The sequence below is a fragment of the Mesoplodon mirus genome, assembly GCF_964341445.2.
Source record: "Mesoplodon mirus genome assembly, chromosome: 9".
Lineage (NCBI taxonomy): Eukaryota > Metazoa > Chordata > Mammalia > Artiodactyla > Ziphiidae > Mesoplodon > Mesoplodon mirus.
This window is the reverse complement of record NC_138985.1, coordinates 59,724,348-59,739,865: the sequence shown is the minus strand read 5'-3', so window position 1 is coordinate 59,739,865 and position 15,518 is coordinate 59,724,348. Positions and strand designations below refer to the sequence as shown.

Here is a 15,518-nt window from a genome sequence, read left to right as displayed (position 1 = left end):
CATTACTGCAGTAGTATGCTACCTGGTCTCTGCTTCCGTGCTTGCCTTTGATCTATCCTCCACACTGCTGACATTTCTTCCATCACTAAAGCTGTGTTGCAGTCGTCTCCAGTCGGTTTCCTCTGTTACAAGATGAACTTGAGAATAGGGATTGTGTCTTTTAATCGTTTTTATATTCTGCATTTATTCTAATACATAGCAGTTCACAAAGTGTGGTTCATGGCCTTCTGGGGATCCCCAGGACTCCAGGGGGTGTTTGCAAAATCAAAGCCCTTTATAATAATACCATTATTTGCTTTTTTACTGCTGGAATTTGCAGTGATGGTGTCAAATCAATAGTAAATAAAACTTCTGGGACCTTAGCACAAATCAATGGCAAGTGGCACCAAACTCTAGTAGTCATTATTCTTCACTGCCATGCACTTGCAGTAGAAAAAAATTGCCTGCTTCGCTTAAGAAGGTCCTTGATGAAATTGTAAGCATTAATTTTTTTAAAGGTCAGCCATTGAGTACATATATTTTAACTGCTTTTTTCACAGAATGGCATTTTTGCTTGAAAGAACAAGTGACAAACTTTGATCTTTCAGATTTGGGTATTTGACAGATGTTGTCTTTGAAAATGAAGTCAGCCTCTCCTTTAAAAGAAAACCACTGGCAGTATTTGTTGTCAATGATAAAATTAAAGCTTTCAAATAAAAATTAAGAATTTTAGAAAACATATCTACCACTATGGACTTGACAACTTACCAATTCTTGAGACTTTTCTACAGAGAAAATTTAGTAACAAGTGGAGTTTGTATAATAAAATGTGTCAGCATATTGAATCTTTGCATAATTAAGAGCCAGTATATTCAGAGGTACAATGCGTGATGTTACAAGATCATGTGTGAGTGAAACATCCATTCAAAGTACAACTTAGACCAATAGATTTTCATATAACAGAATACAAAAAGTTCATTGATACAGTTTCAGACTCTACATGCAACTAACTTTTAAGATACTACCACTTGTGAAGAATATCTATAATTATCTGAAAAAGTTACTAAAATATTCCTCCCTTTTCCAGCTCTACATCTGTGTGAAGCCAGGTTATTTTAATGTACTTCAATCAAAACAATATAGTTAGCACAGTAGATTGAGAGCACATGAGAATTCAGCTGTCTTACATTAAGCCAGGCATTAAACAGATTTGCAAAAATCTAAAACAATGCCACCTCTCTTTTTTGTTTTTGAAAATATAACTGTGTTCATAAAAATGCATTAACATGGGATTGTTATTTTTAATAAATTAATAAACATTTTCATTTCTCCACTTTAATTTTTACTACTATAAATATTTATAGATATAACCCACTTTTTAAAAAGTTCTTTAGAGTTCTTAATTTTTTTTTTTTTTTTTTTGCGGTACGCGGGTCTCTCACTGTTGTGGCCTCTCCCGTTGCGGAGCACAGGCTCCGGACGCGCAGGCTCAGCAGCCATGACTCACGGGCCCAGCCGCTCCGCGGCATGTGGGATCCTCCCAGACCGGGAGCACGAACCCGTATCCCCTGCATCGGCAGGCGGACTCGCAACCACTGCGCCACCAGGGAAGCCCTAGAGTTCTTAATTTTTAAGTTTGTGAAGGAGTCCTGAGACCAAGAAGTTTGAAAACTGCTGACCTAGAGTATGATATGTGGCGTTTTCAATTTTTGTTCTCTGTGGAACCAGTTGCATATCACCAGTACTACCCTCCTGTGAAATAATTTAAAATCAAAACCTGTTATTCATTAAAACTTCAAGGTAGTTCCATTGTATAACCATAGTTTTTGTTATTTTATTTATTTATTTGTTGTTGTTGTTATTTTAATATGGGTTTTCCAAGGTGATGTTTCAGAAGCACATCATAAAATGAAAAGGGAGATTGTTGCTTCACCATGGATTCAACCCTACTATTATCTTATTAATTGAGTATGGTAATTCAACTTTTTCCTATGTTGCACATACTTCTCATCAGACCACTCTTTTAATATTGAAATTAAACTTGGTTCCTTATTGTGGTCTAAGAATGTACTGAAATGCTGGGTGATTGATAAACAAAGCATCTGTGATCAAAGTCAGAGTTTCTTTGTTTAAATATTTTTAATGTTTATTTAAGTAATAAGATGCTTGACTGAAAATAAGCTAGGATCATTTCTTAAAAGTTTTCTTCCCTTTTTGTAATCTTCCCCTTATATATTTGGGAGGGGGAGGAGGATTATATTAAGTTGACTCCTGAATCAGTATAGATTGCAGCCATTTTTCCAAAGAGCTCTTCCCCTCTTTGCTCGGCCTTGAGCCTCTGCTCACTTTCCCATAATTCCTTAGTAAGATGATGCTCTCTGACAGAAAGTGTGTTCCCCTTAAAATACCCAAAACCACACTATCGACATATGACCTTGCCTTTACAGCTTTATTGAAGGATTATAGGTAACAAAATAAATTTTAGTACCCAAGAGAAAAACTAAAACCAGATGCTTAAATATGACTATTTCTAGAGTCAAAAGAAAAGAACAAAACAAACATTTCATGGGGACTGGGGGTCCCCTTCATGGACACAGAACAGTATCTGGTTGTGTTTAAATTTACTTCTCTGTTACTACTCTGTGAAGGAGCTTTCTTTAATCCCTATTGTAAAAAAAAAAAATCTCCATTTAGGAGGACTCTAACCCATACCCACAGAGATATGTTCTACCCTAGGAATCACAGCCCAACTCACACACAAACTCCATCCCCGCTGCAGAGGATGGAGGACACAATTCACAGGAGACAGGACACAGTTCTCCAATATGTTTCCCTAAGTCTGAGTTTTTCAGTAAGAGGCAGTTAAGCAAAACCATCCCATTTGGCACCTCGAGTCTAGGCCCCTCAAGTCTCTACACCAGTGAGAAATGAAATGTACACCTTCATTCCTCCTGTAGTTTTCTAGTAACTTACTGGACCAAACACACACACACACACTCTCTCTCTCCCTCTCTCTCTCTCTCTCTCTCCAAGGACAAACATTTCTCAACTCTGGGACAATGGAAGAGAAACATTTTCTTAAATGATATTTCTTAAACATTTCTGGCTAAATTTACACAGATTTCCCTGCCCTTAGCAGAGATGGCCACTATACATGATTACACAGAGAGAAGTCGTTTCCCATTGTTCACACCAGCATTATTCGCCATAACTAAAACATGGAAGCATCTCATATGTCCATCAATGGATTAATGGATAAGCAAAATGTGGCATATAGATACAATGGAATATTTTTCAGTCTTAAAAAGGAAGGAAATTCTGCCCTTTCCTCACCTGCCACTAGGTGTTTGGTCCTGAGGAAGCTAAGTCTGTGCTGGGGTGCGGCCCTCATTTCACTGGCTTAGCACCACGCCCAGAAGTGCCCTCATTCTTGGCATGTCCAGCAAAATGCATAGGAGCATGAGAGACCAATGGAGGAATGTCTCCTAACAATGCCTGCCCTTCTTTATATAGCTTCTGTTATAGAATGAATGTTTATGTGCCCCCAAAATTCTTATGTTGAAGCCCCATCCCCCCATTGTGACTGTATTTGGAGATGAGGCCTGTGAGGAGGTAATAATAGTTAAATAAGATCATAAGGGTGGGGCCCTAATCTGATAGGGCTGATGTCCTTATAATAGAAGATGAAGATATGTCATCTTCTTGCTCTCTCCATTATATGCGGACACAGTGGAAGGCAGCTGTCTGCAAGCTAGGAGGAGAGCTCTCACCAGGAACCAGATCAGCCAGCATCTTGATCTTGGACTTCCCGGCCTCCAGAACTGTGAGAAATAAATTTCTATTGTTACACCCAATCTTTGGTATTTTGTTATGGCAGCCCATGATGACTGATCTACTTCTTATCAGGATAGTTGTTTCAGCACAATTCTCACCTACCCCAGGCAGCCTGTCCTGGCATTATGATTTAGGTATTCCTGCTCTGTGTTCTCATAGTGCTTTCTTTTTTTTTTTTTTTTTGCGGTACGCGGGCCTCTCACTGTTGTGACCTTTTCCACTGCGGAGCACAGGCTCTGGACGCGCAGGCTCAGCGGCCATGGCTCACGGGCCCATCCGCTCCGCGGCATGTGGGATCCTCCCGGACCGGGGCGTGAACCCGTGTCCCCTGCATTGGCAGGCGGACTCTCAACCACTGCGCCACCAGGGAAGCCCAGTGCTTTCTTTTTATCTCTGTTCTAACACATGTCACACTCTAGGTATTCATTAATTCATTCATTCACTTGAATATAAAATATATGTATATATTGAGCTCTTACTATATGCCAAAGCACTCATCTTGGTACTGGGTACAAAGTTGCAAATAAAAAATCTTTCTTTTCATGGAGCTAATAAACACATAAACTTAAGTTTAAGATAAGCAGGGCAGTTTGATTAAGAAAGAGTCGGGAGAAAGGAGCTACTTTTAATTTGGAGGTCAGGGAAGGCTTCGTTAAGGAGGTAACGTTTGAGCTGAGACCTGGATACTGAGAAGGATAAGTCCATGAGAGAATCAAAAGGAAGAGTGTTCTAGGCAGAAGGAACAGCAAGTACAAAGACCCTGGGTTAGGAATGGGCAAATCAGCTCGTTCAAGAAACAGAATAGGTAGCAAATGTGACTGGGCATGGTAGGTGAAGGAGAGACAGGTCAGCACCATAGCCACAGAACCAGATATAGAGCTTTTTGCTATGGTGCGTGTGATTTAATTTAAATTAAATTTTTTTCAATATAGCAGTGTGATATTATGTGTTAGTATATGTGTGGGCAATTGCCATAATATGGAATATAACTCTCAGGATGGTCAGCTAGAATTTGACTCGGGAAGGTCATATCAGAGGCAGCTACTAAAAGCTAGATACCAGAGGCTTTGCAAATTTGCATAGTGAATGTTAGAAATGTGTTTTCATTGGTAAAATTATAATATGTAAATATAGAATAAAATGCTAGTTGTTAGAAAAGGGTTTTTAATTGAAGATATTAGTGACATTTTATATATATATTGTACTGGCTAAAATATTTCAGAGCTACTCCTGAATATACAAATTTTATCCAAAAATCCAATTTAAAAAATAAGCAAAAGACTCAAATAGACACTTCTTTAAAGAAGATATACAAATAGCCAATAAGCATATGAAAAAAATGCTCAACATCGCTAATCATTGGGTAAATGCAAATCAAGTTCACAATGATATACCACTTCATATCGATTAGAATGGCTATTATCAAAAATACAGAAAATAACAAGTCGTACCAGGATAAGTGCACTCTTGTGCCCTTCTGGTGGGAATGTAAAATGGTGCAGCCATTTTGGAAAACAGTATGGTGACTTCTCAAAAACATTAAACATAGAATTACCATATGATCCAACAGTTTCACTTCTGGATACATATCCAAAAGAACTGAAAGTTGGGACTTGAACAGACGTTTGTACACCCATGTTTATAGCAGCGTTATTCACAAAAAACAAAAAATGGAAGCAACTCAAGTGTCCATTGACAGATAAATGGATAAACAAAATATGGTGTATATATACACAATGGAATATTATTCAAGCTTAAAAACGAATGAAATTCTGATACACACTACAACATAGATGAACTTTGAAGACATTATGCTTAATGAAATAAGCCTGACATAAAAAGACAAATATTGTATGATTCCACTTCTGTGAGATACCTAGAGACAGAAAGTAGTATGTGGTTACAAAGGTTGAGGAGAAGGGCAAAGGGAGAGTTATGGTTTAATGGGTTTGGGGTTTCAATTTGGGATGATGAAAAGTTATTGAGGTAAATGGTGGTGATTGTTGCACAACAGTGTGAATGTATTTAATGCCACTTAAAAATGGTCACGATGGTAAATTTTATGAGTGCTTTACTACAATTAAAGAAAAAATTCCATCCAGCCGCATAGCCTGTTCTGTTAAGGATGACTCTCCAGGCTCAATCCCTAAATTGTCATTTGTCCAGCTAAGGATTTGGAAGATTCTGGTTGCCTGAAATAGACTATAAGGTTAACTGGATCTTGCCTCTAGTATATTGTCACATTTGCCTCCAGTGTATCTTTCCTGAAAGGTGTGGTTAGAATACTAAGAAATGACAGAGCTGGGACTTCATTGCACTTACAGAACATATTACATAACTGTGTGTGTGTGTGTAAGAATTGTCCAAGCAAGTGCTTCATTGATAGAGTGAGGTTGTGGGGGAATGTAACTAAACCTCACTCACCTGAAACTATTGATGGCTACCCCTGTCTACCAAAAACAAAACAAAACAAACAAAAAATTAATATTCCTGACAATATTGGTACACTGAGCAAGATTATGTTCAGATAAATTTCAAAAGAAGTGAGAACGCTAATTTCTGTAAGAAGCCAAACTTTGAAATGTGGAAAATAACACATGCATGCTAGCTAGTATGCTTTTGGGTATGTGTTCTATAAAGCAGGGGTCCCCCCGCCAAGCCGAGGACCGGTAGCCAAGCTGAGGACTGGGCCGAGGACATGTTAGGAACTGGGCCGCATTGCAGGAGGTGAGTGGCTGGCGAGCAAGTGAAGTTTCATCTGCTGCTCTCCGTTGCTCCCCATCGCTCCCATTACCACCTGAACCATCCCCCTGCCTCCGTCCGTGGAAAAATTGTCTTCCACAAAACAAGTCCCTGGTGCCAAAAAGGTTGGGGATCACTGCTATAAAAGATGGGGGGATAGTTAGAAACAAACTCATGTACCTAACTGTCGAAAAGCTGTAGTAACTGGTGGTGAAAGCATTGTGCCAGTCTGACTTTGAGGAGGCTTAATCACCTCTTCTGTGTTTAGGTTGAGGTTAAAGATTTAATGAAGGAAAGAAGAGTGTTGCCATAGTTGAGGCTAGTGGAAAGAGAATAATGTGGAGAAGTGAAAGTAGCCACATTCATCCACAAGCAGAGCCATTGCCTAGGGATATGACAAGATTATTTTCTGAGAGACTATCAGCAAGAACACAAAATTTAATAGAGTGAGAATTCGACAGAGGGCACAAAGTTGCAAAGTGAGGACATTAAGGTTTACACAAGGCTCCAGTTACAAACTATAAAAAAATAATTTGCTTAAGACAAGGAAAAGTAGGATGGAGTTTAGTTACCCAGAAGAGACCTAAAGGAGGAGACATTGTTCTGTTAATAGGCTATATTTAGGACCTTAAGCAGCCACCACCATATGGGAGACTGAGAAGAAACTTAAAAGAAACTAAGGTCCTCAAAACGAAGGAAGAAAACTTCAGCTAAGTCATCCTGCTTTTTGGTTCTTGCAGGAAACACTGGCCCAAAGCCAATATTATTATAATTTTTTAAGCAAAGAGATGGAAAAGCATTCCAGGAATGATATACATAGAAACTAGGAGTTCTGCTTCTATTTAGGATGAAGAAAACCACATAAGAACATTGCCCCCTTCTTAAATCCAAACTCCAGGGGAAAAAATTTCGAAAGTCATAGCTTTTTTTTTTTTTTGGTGGTACGTGGGCCTGTCACGTTGCGGAGCACAGGCTCGGGGAGCGCAGGTTCAGTGGCCATGGCTCAGGTTCAGCGGCCATGGCTCACGGGCCCAGCCGCTCTGCGGAATGTAGGAATCTTCCCAGACCGGGGCATGAACCCGTGTCCCCTACATCGGCAGGCGGACTCTCAACCACTGCACCACCAGGGAAGCCCAAAAACCATGGCTTTTTGAAACCATTAGAGAGCCGTGGTTGCAAGGTAACCAAGCCAACTGAATTTAAGTATTGACAAACTCCTCTGAGGAGAGATGTGACTCTTGAACCATTTCAGTTTTGGGAGAGCCAAGAAAAATTAAGTGGTCACCGTAGAAGCATGTAAGAGTAATGTGCTAACATTATTAAAATGAATTTCTTAGGGCCAAGCTATTTTTGGTCAAATATAACAGAAAATTCGTCAAGAGAAAATTTGGATTAAAATAAATATTAAAGGGAATTCTTTAGGCAGGAGGAAAATAATTCGAGACGGAAAGATAGAAATGCAGGAGGGAATGAAGAACACTGGGAGAAATGATTGTATATATGTGCATATATATTGACTTTAAAAGCAACAATTATAAAGTTAGCCAGTTTAAATATAGAATTAAATGCATGATAACACAACAAGTGAAGAGGAGAGAACACACATTAAGGAGTTTTAGCTCTTGCATATTTGCTATATGTATATTGTGATTTCTAATGTAATCTCTAAAAGAATAGCAATAAAATTAATAGAAAAAAGAAAAATGATTGGTAAAATTAAGACAGATCAAGAGAATAAACACAAAACAGATGAGACAAATAGAAAACATATAGCAAGATGGTAGATATAAAACTAAATATATTGAGTGATGTCAGTGAAAATGGCAGTCAAAAGTTCCTAAAATTCTCCCCTCAAAAATAATAAGAAGGGCTTCCCTGGTGGCACAGTGGTTGAGAGTCTGCCTGCCGATTCAGGGGACATGGGTTCATGCCCCGGTCCGGGAAGACCCCACATGCCGCGGAGCGGCTGGGCCCGTGAGCCATGGCCACTGAGCCTGTGCGTCCGGAGCCCGTGCTCTGCAACGGGAGAGGCCACAACAGTGAGAGGCCCTCGTACTGCAAAAAAATAAATAAATAAAAAACCAAGAAAACAGATCTCAAAAATGTCAGAATCAATTTTTTCAGAACTCTGAAAATTAACCAAAGCCTGTCAGCAATCCATGGAGCATTTATTTATTTATTATTTAAGTTTAGTTATTTATTTTTTGGCAGCATTGGGTCTTCGTTGCTGCACGTGGGCTTTCTCTAGTTGTGTTGAGCGGGGGCTACTCTTTGTTGCGGTGCGCGGGCTTCTCATTGCGGTGGCTTCTTTTGTTGGGAGCACAGGCTCTAGGCGCATGGGCATCAGTAATTGTGGCACGTGGGCTCAGTAGTTGTGGCTTGCAGGCTGTAGAGCGCAGGCTCAGTAGTTGTGGCGCACGGACTTAGTTGCTCCATGGCATGTGGGATCTTCCTGGACCAGGGCTTGAACCCGTGTCCCCTGCATTGGCAGGTGGATTCTTAACCACTGCACCACCAGGGAAGTCCCATGGAGGATTTATTAAAGAAAAGCCACTGTAGGGACTTCCTACAACTAAAGAGCCCACCCAGCGCAACCAAATAAATAATTTTTTTTCTTTTTTTAAAAAGAAAAAGCAGCCGTATCTTGATAAGAACAGCAAGCTTAGTGGTGTTTTAACTTACTCTGCTCCCCATCCTCCCTCTGCAGTAGCTTTGAAAACTAGCCACATGCGTTTATGGTGAAAACCAGCTACCTTAACAGTCACTGGAGGGAGCAAAAGGATTTACATTGGTGAAAACCCTATTAATATAGACTTACATAGGTGTAAATCTTCATGATCTTGGATTAGAAAATGGTTTCTTATATGTAACACCTAAAGCACAAGCAATAGAAAAGTAGATAAATAGGACTTAATCAAAATTTAAAACTTTTCTACTTCAAAGGACACTATCAAGAAAATGAAAAAGCAACCCATAGAATGTGAGAAAATTTTTGTAAATCATACATCTGATAGGGACTTGTATCTAGACTACAAAACGAGCTATTACAACTCAATAAATAAAGACAAATATAACCCAATTTAAAAATAGGCAAAGAATCTGAATACATAATTCTCCAAAGAAGATATAGTAATGGCCAATAAGCACGTTAAAAGATGCTCAACAGCATTAGCCATGAGGCAACTGCAAATCAAAATCACAATGAGAGGATAAAATGACGCAGGGGGCGGAGTGAGGTGCAGTCGTTCGCCTAGGCTTCGGCCCAGCTTCTGGAGATGAAATGATGTGATTCCTGGGATTTGCTTCAAAATAATCTGACCTATTGGAACATTCTATGAGAGAAGCTCAGAAGAGCCAGCTCTGTGCCTGTGGATGTCATGTGGCATAGGAATTGATGCTTTCAGTGGTTATGAAGAATAGTGGTCTTTTGTGTTCACAGTAAAGTTTGCAAGTAATGATGTTTTTCTTCCAGTGAGCATTTGGGATCCTGTGCCCCCTGCAGTGGAAGTGTGGAATCCTAACCACTGGACTGCCTGGGAACTCCCAGTACTAGACCTTTTGGAAGGAGTTGGAGAGTAGGGGTAGTGGCTCAGAAAGAGCTTCTCTTTCAGAAATGTGGCTGCTAAGCCCCAGTGCCTGTGATACTTGTGCTTGACAACCACAGACCTCGAAGGTGGGAGTCAACCATTTTGAAAGTCTACTGAAAGGAACAGCTAGCAGGAGCTGAACGCTTTTTCCATTTGGTCTCGTGGCAAAGGCAGAGATCACACCAGCAGCTCCACACAGTATGATGTGCTCACTAGTGCCCTCTGAACAGTCTTCTGGTACCTCTCTCTTGCCTAAAGACAGTGACCCATTTTCTTGGGATTCCTTGGATGAGGATGGATGGATGACTCCTTGCTGGAGCTGTCCGTTGGAAAAGATGATGGCCCTTTCATTTTCACGGAGGAAGAGATTCAGGAGCTCTTGAAGGATGATGACCTGTCAAATGAGCACTTTTCTTGGGGAGGAGGCTTGTCTAACGATGACAGCAGGAATGTTGAGAAGGGAGGGAAAGGGAGTCAAATTCCACTTGATACTCCCCAAGAGAAAAATTCATTGTACAGCTTGGGACCAGAAGGTGAGACCTCTGGCCTCTTCAAACTACCTCAACTAAATACATCAGTTGGTCATGGACCAACTCCTACTAAACCATTGAACAGACGCTTTGCACTAGAAAAGAATCTTATAAAAGTTACAGTTGCACCATTTGATCCAACAGTTTGTGATGTTGCACTTGATAAGGACAAGACTGATACATCCGAAGTTACTGAAAAACCCTCCTCCCTTGGAGAAGAGATGAGAGAAGATGGTCTTAGCCTAAATGAGAGCACAGTTTTCACAGAATCTGAATGGATCAGCCCCAATAATTCTGCCTATGATGGGCCCCTACTCCCTTCTTCAAACAGTAAGTTTCAACAAACTGTCTCTGATAAAAATATGTCTAACAGTAAGAAACCTACACCTGTAACCTCTCAGATACTGAACCATTCAGAGACTCCTTCTAATACGGGATCATCCTGGAGAAATGGATCACATAAATCAAGTTTTGAGATGAGGTTTCCAGTTGTTTCCAGTTCATCAAACAAAGATGTTCTTGACAAGGATTCTGGGAATCTGAAGTTCCATGAAAAAAGACTAGGCAAAGTCATTCCTGTTCTGCAAACCAAAACAAAGACTAATATTCTGACGTTTTCACCATCAGATCTAGAAAAGCAGAAGCAAAGTTATCTCAGGAATGTCATTGCTCATATAGAAGACCCAGTGGACTCTAACCAATGTACCTTGGGGGAGCTGTGTGCCTTGATGGATCACATTTATCACATGCAGAACCCAAAATGGTAGCATCCTTCGGACCTCACCAGGTGAAACTACGCCCGGTTCCAACAGAAATCTCTGCAAAGATACAGTCTGACTCAGTGGGTTGATGGGAACATGCGAAGCCACCATCGGTTCCAGCGTCTACCAGATTTCCTGTACAGTCCATTTGTCTCCTCCCATCAGCAATGAAGGTCCCTATCCAGGGTCCTGTCCAGAGCAGCATCTCATCTTCTGCTGTTTTGTGCTTTGTAGATTTTAAATTTTATTTTTCACAATATTTTCATTTAAAGAATTTGTCACCTTTTGGAAATGCCCATTGCTGACTTGAAATTTTTTGTATAAGGTCCTTCCTGTTTGTGTGTGTCTATGCATTTAAGCAGTGTTGAGTTGATACAGTTTTTTTTTTTTTTCTTTGTGGTACGCAGGCCTCTCACTGCCGTGCCCCCACCCCTCCGCTGCGGAGCACAGGCTCCGGACGCACAGGCCCAGCGGCCACGGCCCACGGGCACAGCCACTCCGCGGCATGCGGGATCCCCCCGGACCGGGGCAAGAACCCGCGCCCCCCGCATCGGCAGGCGGACCCCCAACCACTGCGCCACCAGGGAAGCCCAGTTTTAATTTTTTAATTTAAATTGAAGGTGGCTGCCCCCTGAAAGTCAGCATTAAGTCAAAACACCCAGGCTCAAGCAAAACATCCACCTCTGTGCAGAGGTGAAGTCTACTTCTGGTGCCCAAAAGAAATCATCTTTTAATCTCCTATGAGGAAGAGATTCTTTATCAGGCTGCAAGCCAGTGTTAATTATTGCTGGTGACTTATAAATGGATACAAGCCACTTTTAGCAACCCCTCTTACTTTTTTTATTTGACTCTCCGAATACCTGTCAGTATTTTAAAAGTTGGTAATCCAGGACATCTGAAGTAGTTGAAAGGACAAATTAAAAGTGTAAATCTTCTCTTCTTTTTGTACCTACTAGCTGCCTTTATTTTTTGGCTTTTTTTTCATTCTTCATTAAATTTATTTTGCACAATAGTGTTTACAAATCTTCTACATCTTAACTCTAATAGAAGAATAGCAATAACAACCCCTGTTGACTAACAACCCCTGTTGATGACTATCAACCCCTGTTGATTTGCAGTCTTGTGACTGTTTGCCTTCTCTGCCTTTCTTCAAGGATTTTCCTTCTTTATTCCTCAGTGACCTTAGGGCTCTACCAGCATATTCCTGTATCCTGTTAGACATAGATATGCCTCTTAAGAAAAGCCTTACTGTACTCTTTATTGAAGAACCACCTACCCAGAGTCTTGACTCTAGGACAGGTCAGAAAGCAGTGCTATTGAGAGGTGTCATTTGGTCTTCAGTTTCATCTGCTGAACCCCAACTTCAAGTATGAGTTGACGTATTAGTCAGTGAGCTTCCATCCTGTGGGAGAGACTTTGGAGAAGCTGTCTTTTGTCTCCATTATTAGTTAATAAGAGGTGCCTTTTGATCCAGGATGTTACCATCTCCTTACTTGGTCAAATCTCTGATGTACAGTTTTACAAAACTACTAAAGTGGATCTAAAATAGTTTTGATTAAGCCTGTGCTCAAAGCATTACCTGATCTTAAGGGTAATGCTATGTGCAGCTATCTTAATGGATGTCTTAGGAGTTTGTTATTCTCTTTACAGACAGCTCTAGACACCTCTTGGGAGATTTTGCAGTCTGGCATTTGTGCTGTTGTTCACTCTGTGTGAAGGTTGTACCTAGTTGCTATAGCACAGCCTGTGACACTGGGCTCACTGCCTCCGTCTGGTCTTGTTCTTCCATCAGCCCCATCTTTGTATGCCAGTAACCCGTCTTAAACATCCTACCCTGCTTTAGAAACTGACTTGGGAGAAACTTGGTCATAGTTACCAGTGAACTTAGATGGACATCCCTAAGTGTTAACTATGTCTATCCAGTCAAGGATTCTCTTTTCCTTCGACATTTGGTTTAGAGTCTGGGACCAAAATGCAAAGGGGAAGTTCTGTTCAAAGGCAAGAGTCAAAATCTGTTATTTTGGACTTCCCTGGTGGCACGGTGGTTAAGAGTCCGCCTGCCGATGCAGGGGACACAGGTTCGTGCCCCGGTCCGGGAAGATCCCACATGCCGCGGAGCGGCTAGGCCTGTGAGCCATGGCTGCTGAGCCTGCGCGTCCGAGAGAGGCCACGACAGTGAGAGGCCTGCATACCGCAAAAAAAAAAAAAAAAAAAAAATCTGTTAGTTCAGTTGGCATTGCCTATATCAGTCACTTCTCCAGGTTTCCGTAAATTAGCTTGATGGAGTGGGACAGACAAACATCCACCTTTGGAACTATAGCATAGTTAGAATTCATTGTTACTGGAATAACTAGCATTGCAGTCTTGTTCCCCACAGATAACCAAGGAGTAAAGGGACAGCCTTTTACTTAGGCAAAAGTCTAAGACTCATGTTCCTGCCTCCCTGGTACAGGAGGGTTTAAGACTGATGTGTAATGGGAGCATCGCCTTTGCCAAATCAAATGAGTGCCGGGTTAACGAGAAACTGTGACAATCACATTTCGTCTTTGCTCAAATAATTCTGTTTTTCCAAAGCTTTAGCAGCTTACTTAAATCTGTTGGACTGGGGGAGGAGAGAACTGTTCCCTAGCAATTAACATGGTATTCTTTAAGAAGAAAAACAAAGCCAAAGAAAACTCATTATTAGGCATGTTTGCCTTAAAGACGGTAGTGGGTAGAATCTGGAGTTTTAATCTGTTTTTAAAAGCTACATATCTCATATTTGGTGTTGGCCTCTAAGTCTAATTTTCATGTAGAATTCTTGCCATGTTGTTTTATTTGCATAAGCATTGTGTACATTTAATTGCCTACCTAGCCTTCTTCATCTGTGATGACCTTCTCGCCACGGGGGTCTTGACAATACAGTGTATGAATGTGCTGTTTACGTAGTTTACTTGTAAGTAAGGAGCCTGAAATAACCTGTAGTTTTGCATCTAATGTGGACCCCAATTTACTTTGGTTGTTGTCAGGATCAATTATGAAACTGAAGTTTGGTGCCTCCTCTTTATCATGTTTTTCCCCTTGTAGCAGTTGTGTTTAATGTCATTAAAAAGAAATAAAAGTTCTTGTCAGTGAAAAAAAAATCACGATGAGATACCATGTCATGGGATGTGTGTAGTAAAAAACAAAATTTTAATGAAAATAACAAGTATTGGAGAGGATGTGAAGAGATTGAAACCCTCATATATTGCTGATGGGAATAGAAATCGGTTCTGCCACTGTGGAAAACCATTTGATGGTTCCTCAAAAAGTTAAACATAGAGTTATCATATGACCCAGGAATTCCACTTCTAGTTATACACAATTATATATAAAATTATATGTAATTTTTTAAAGATGTTTAAACAAAAACTTGTAAATGAATGTTCATAGCAACTAAAAGGTGGAAACAACCCAAATTTCCATCAACTGATGGATAAACAGAATGGGAATAACTATACAATAGAACATTATTCAGCCATAAAATGGAATAAAATATTGATGCATGCTCCAACAAGATGTCATATATTATATGATTCCATTTATATGAAACATCTAGAGTAGGCAAATCCATAGAGACAGAAAGCAGATTATTATTTGCCAGGGGCCAGGGGGAAGGGAAAATGGAGAGTGACTGCTGATGGGCCTGGGGTTTCTTTCTGAAGTGATGAAAATATTCTGGAATTAGATGGTGGTGAAAGGTGCACAACTCAACTAATTATACACTTTAAAAGGATGTCTGTTAAAAATAAAAGATGACTGTTATGGCATGTGAATATATCTTAAAAACCCACCCCAAAATATCAGTCATTAAATGGAAATAGATACTCAAATCAAAAAGCTAAAATTGTCAGACTGATTAAAAAACAAAATGTAACTATACAAGAAATTTTTTATGGGAAATCTTTCAGGATCTAGACATCAGTTTCCAAGATATTGATATAATATCAAGTTCATCAAAAACAGGAGAGGAAGTCCAATTGCAAAGTGGCAGATTCTGTCATGTACCAACATGAACACAAGTTAACTACAGTATTTAATATGGCTGCTATATGAGATATTTAAAT

At 40.2% G+C, this 15,518-nt stretch overlaps 1 pseudogene across 1 annotated transcript; it reads left to right on the top strand.

Moving 5' to 3' along the window:
- Nucleotides 1-10,263: 10,263 nt before the first annotated feature.
- Nucleotides 10,264-11,717, top strand: LOC309810455 (S100P-binding protein-like; annotated as a pseudogene). The gene has a single exon. The product of its transcript is annotated as a S100P-binding protein-like (transcript).
- Nucleotides 11,718-15,518: the final 3,801 nt, after the last annotated feature.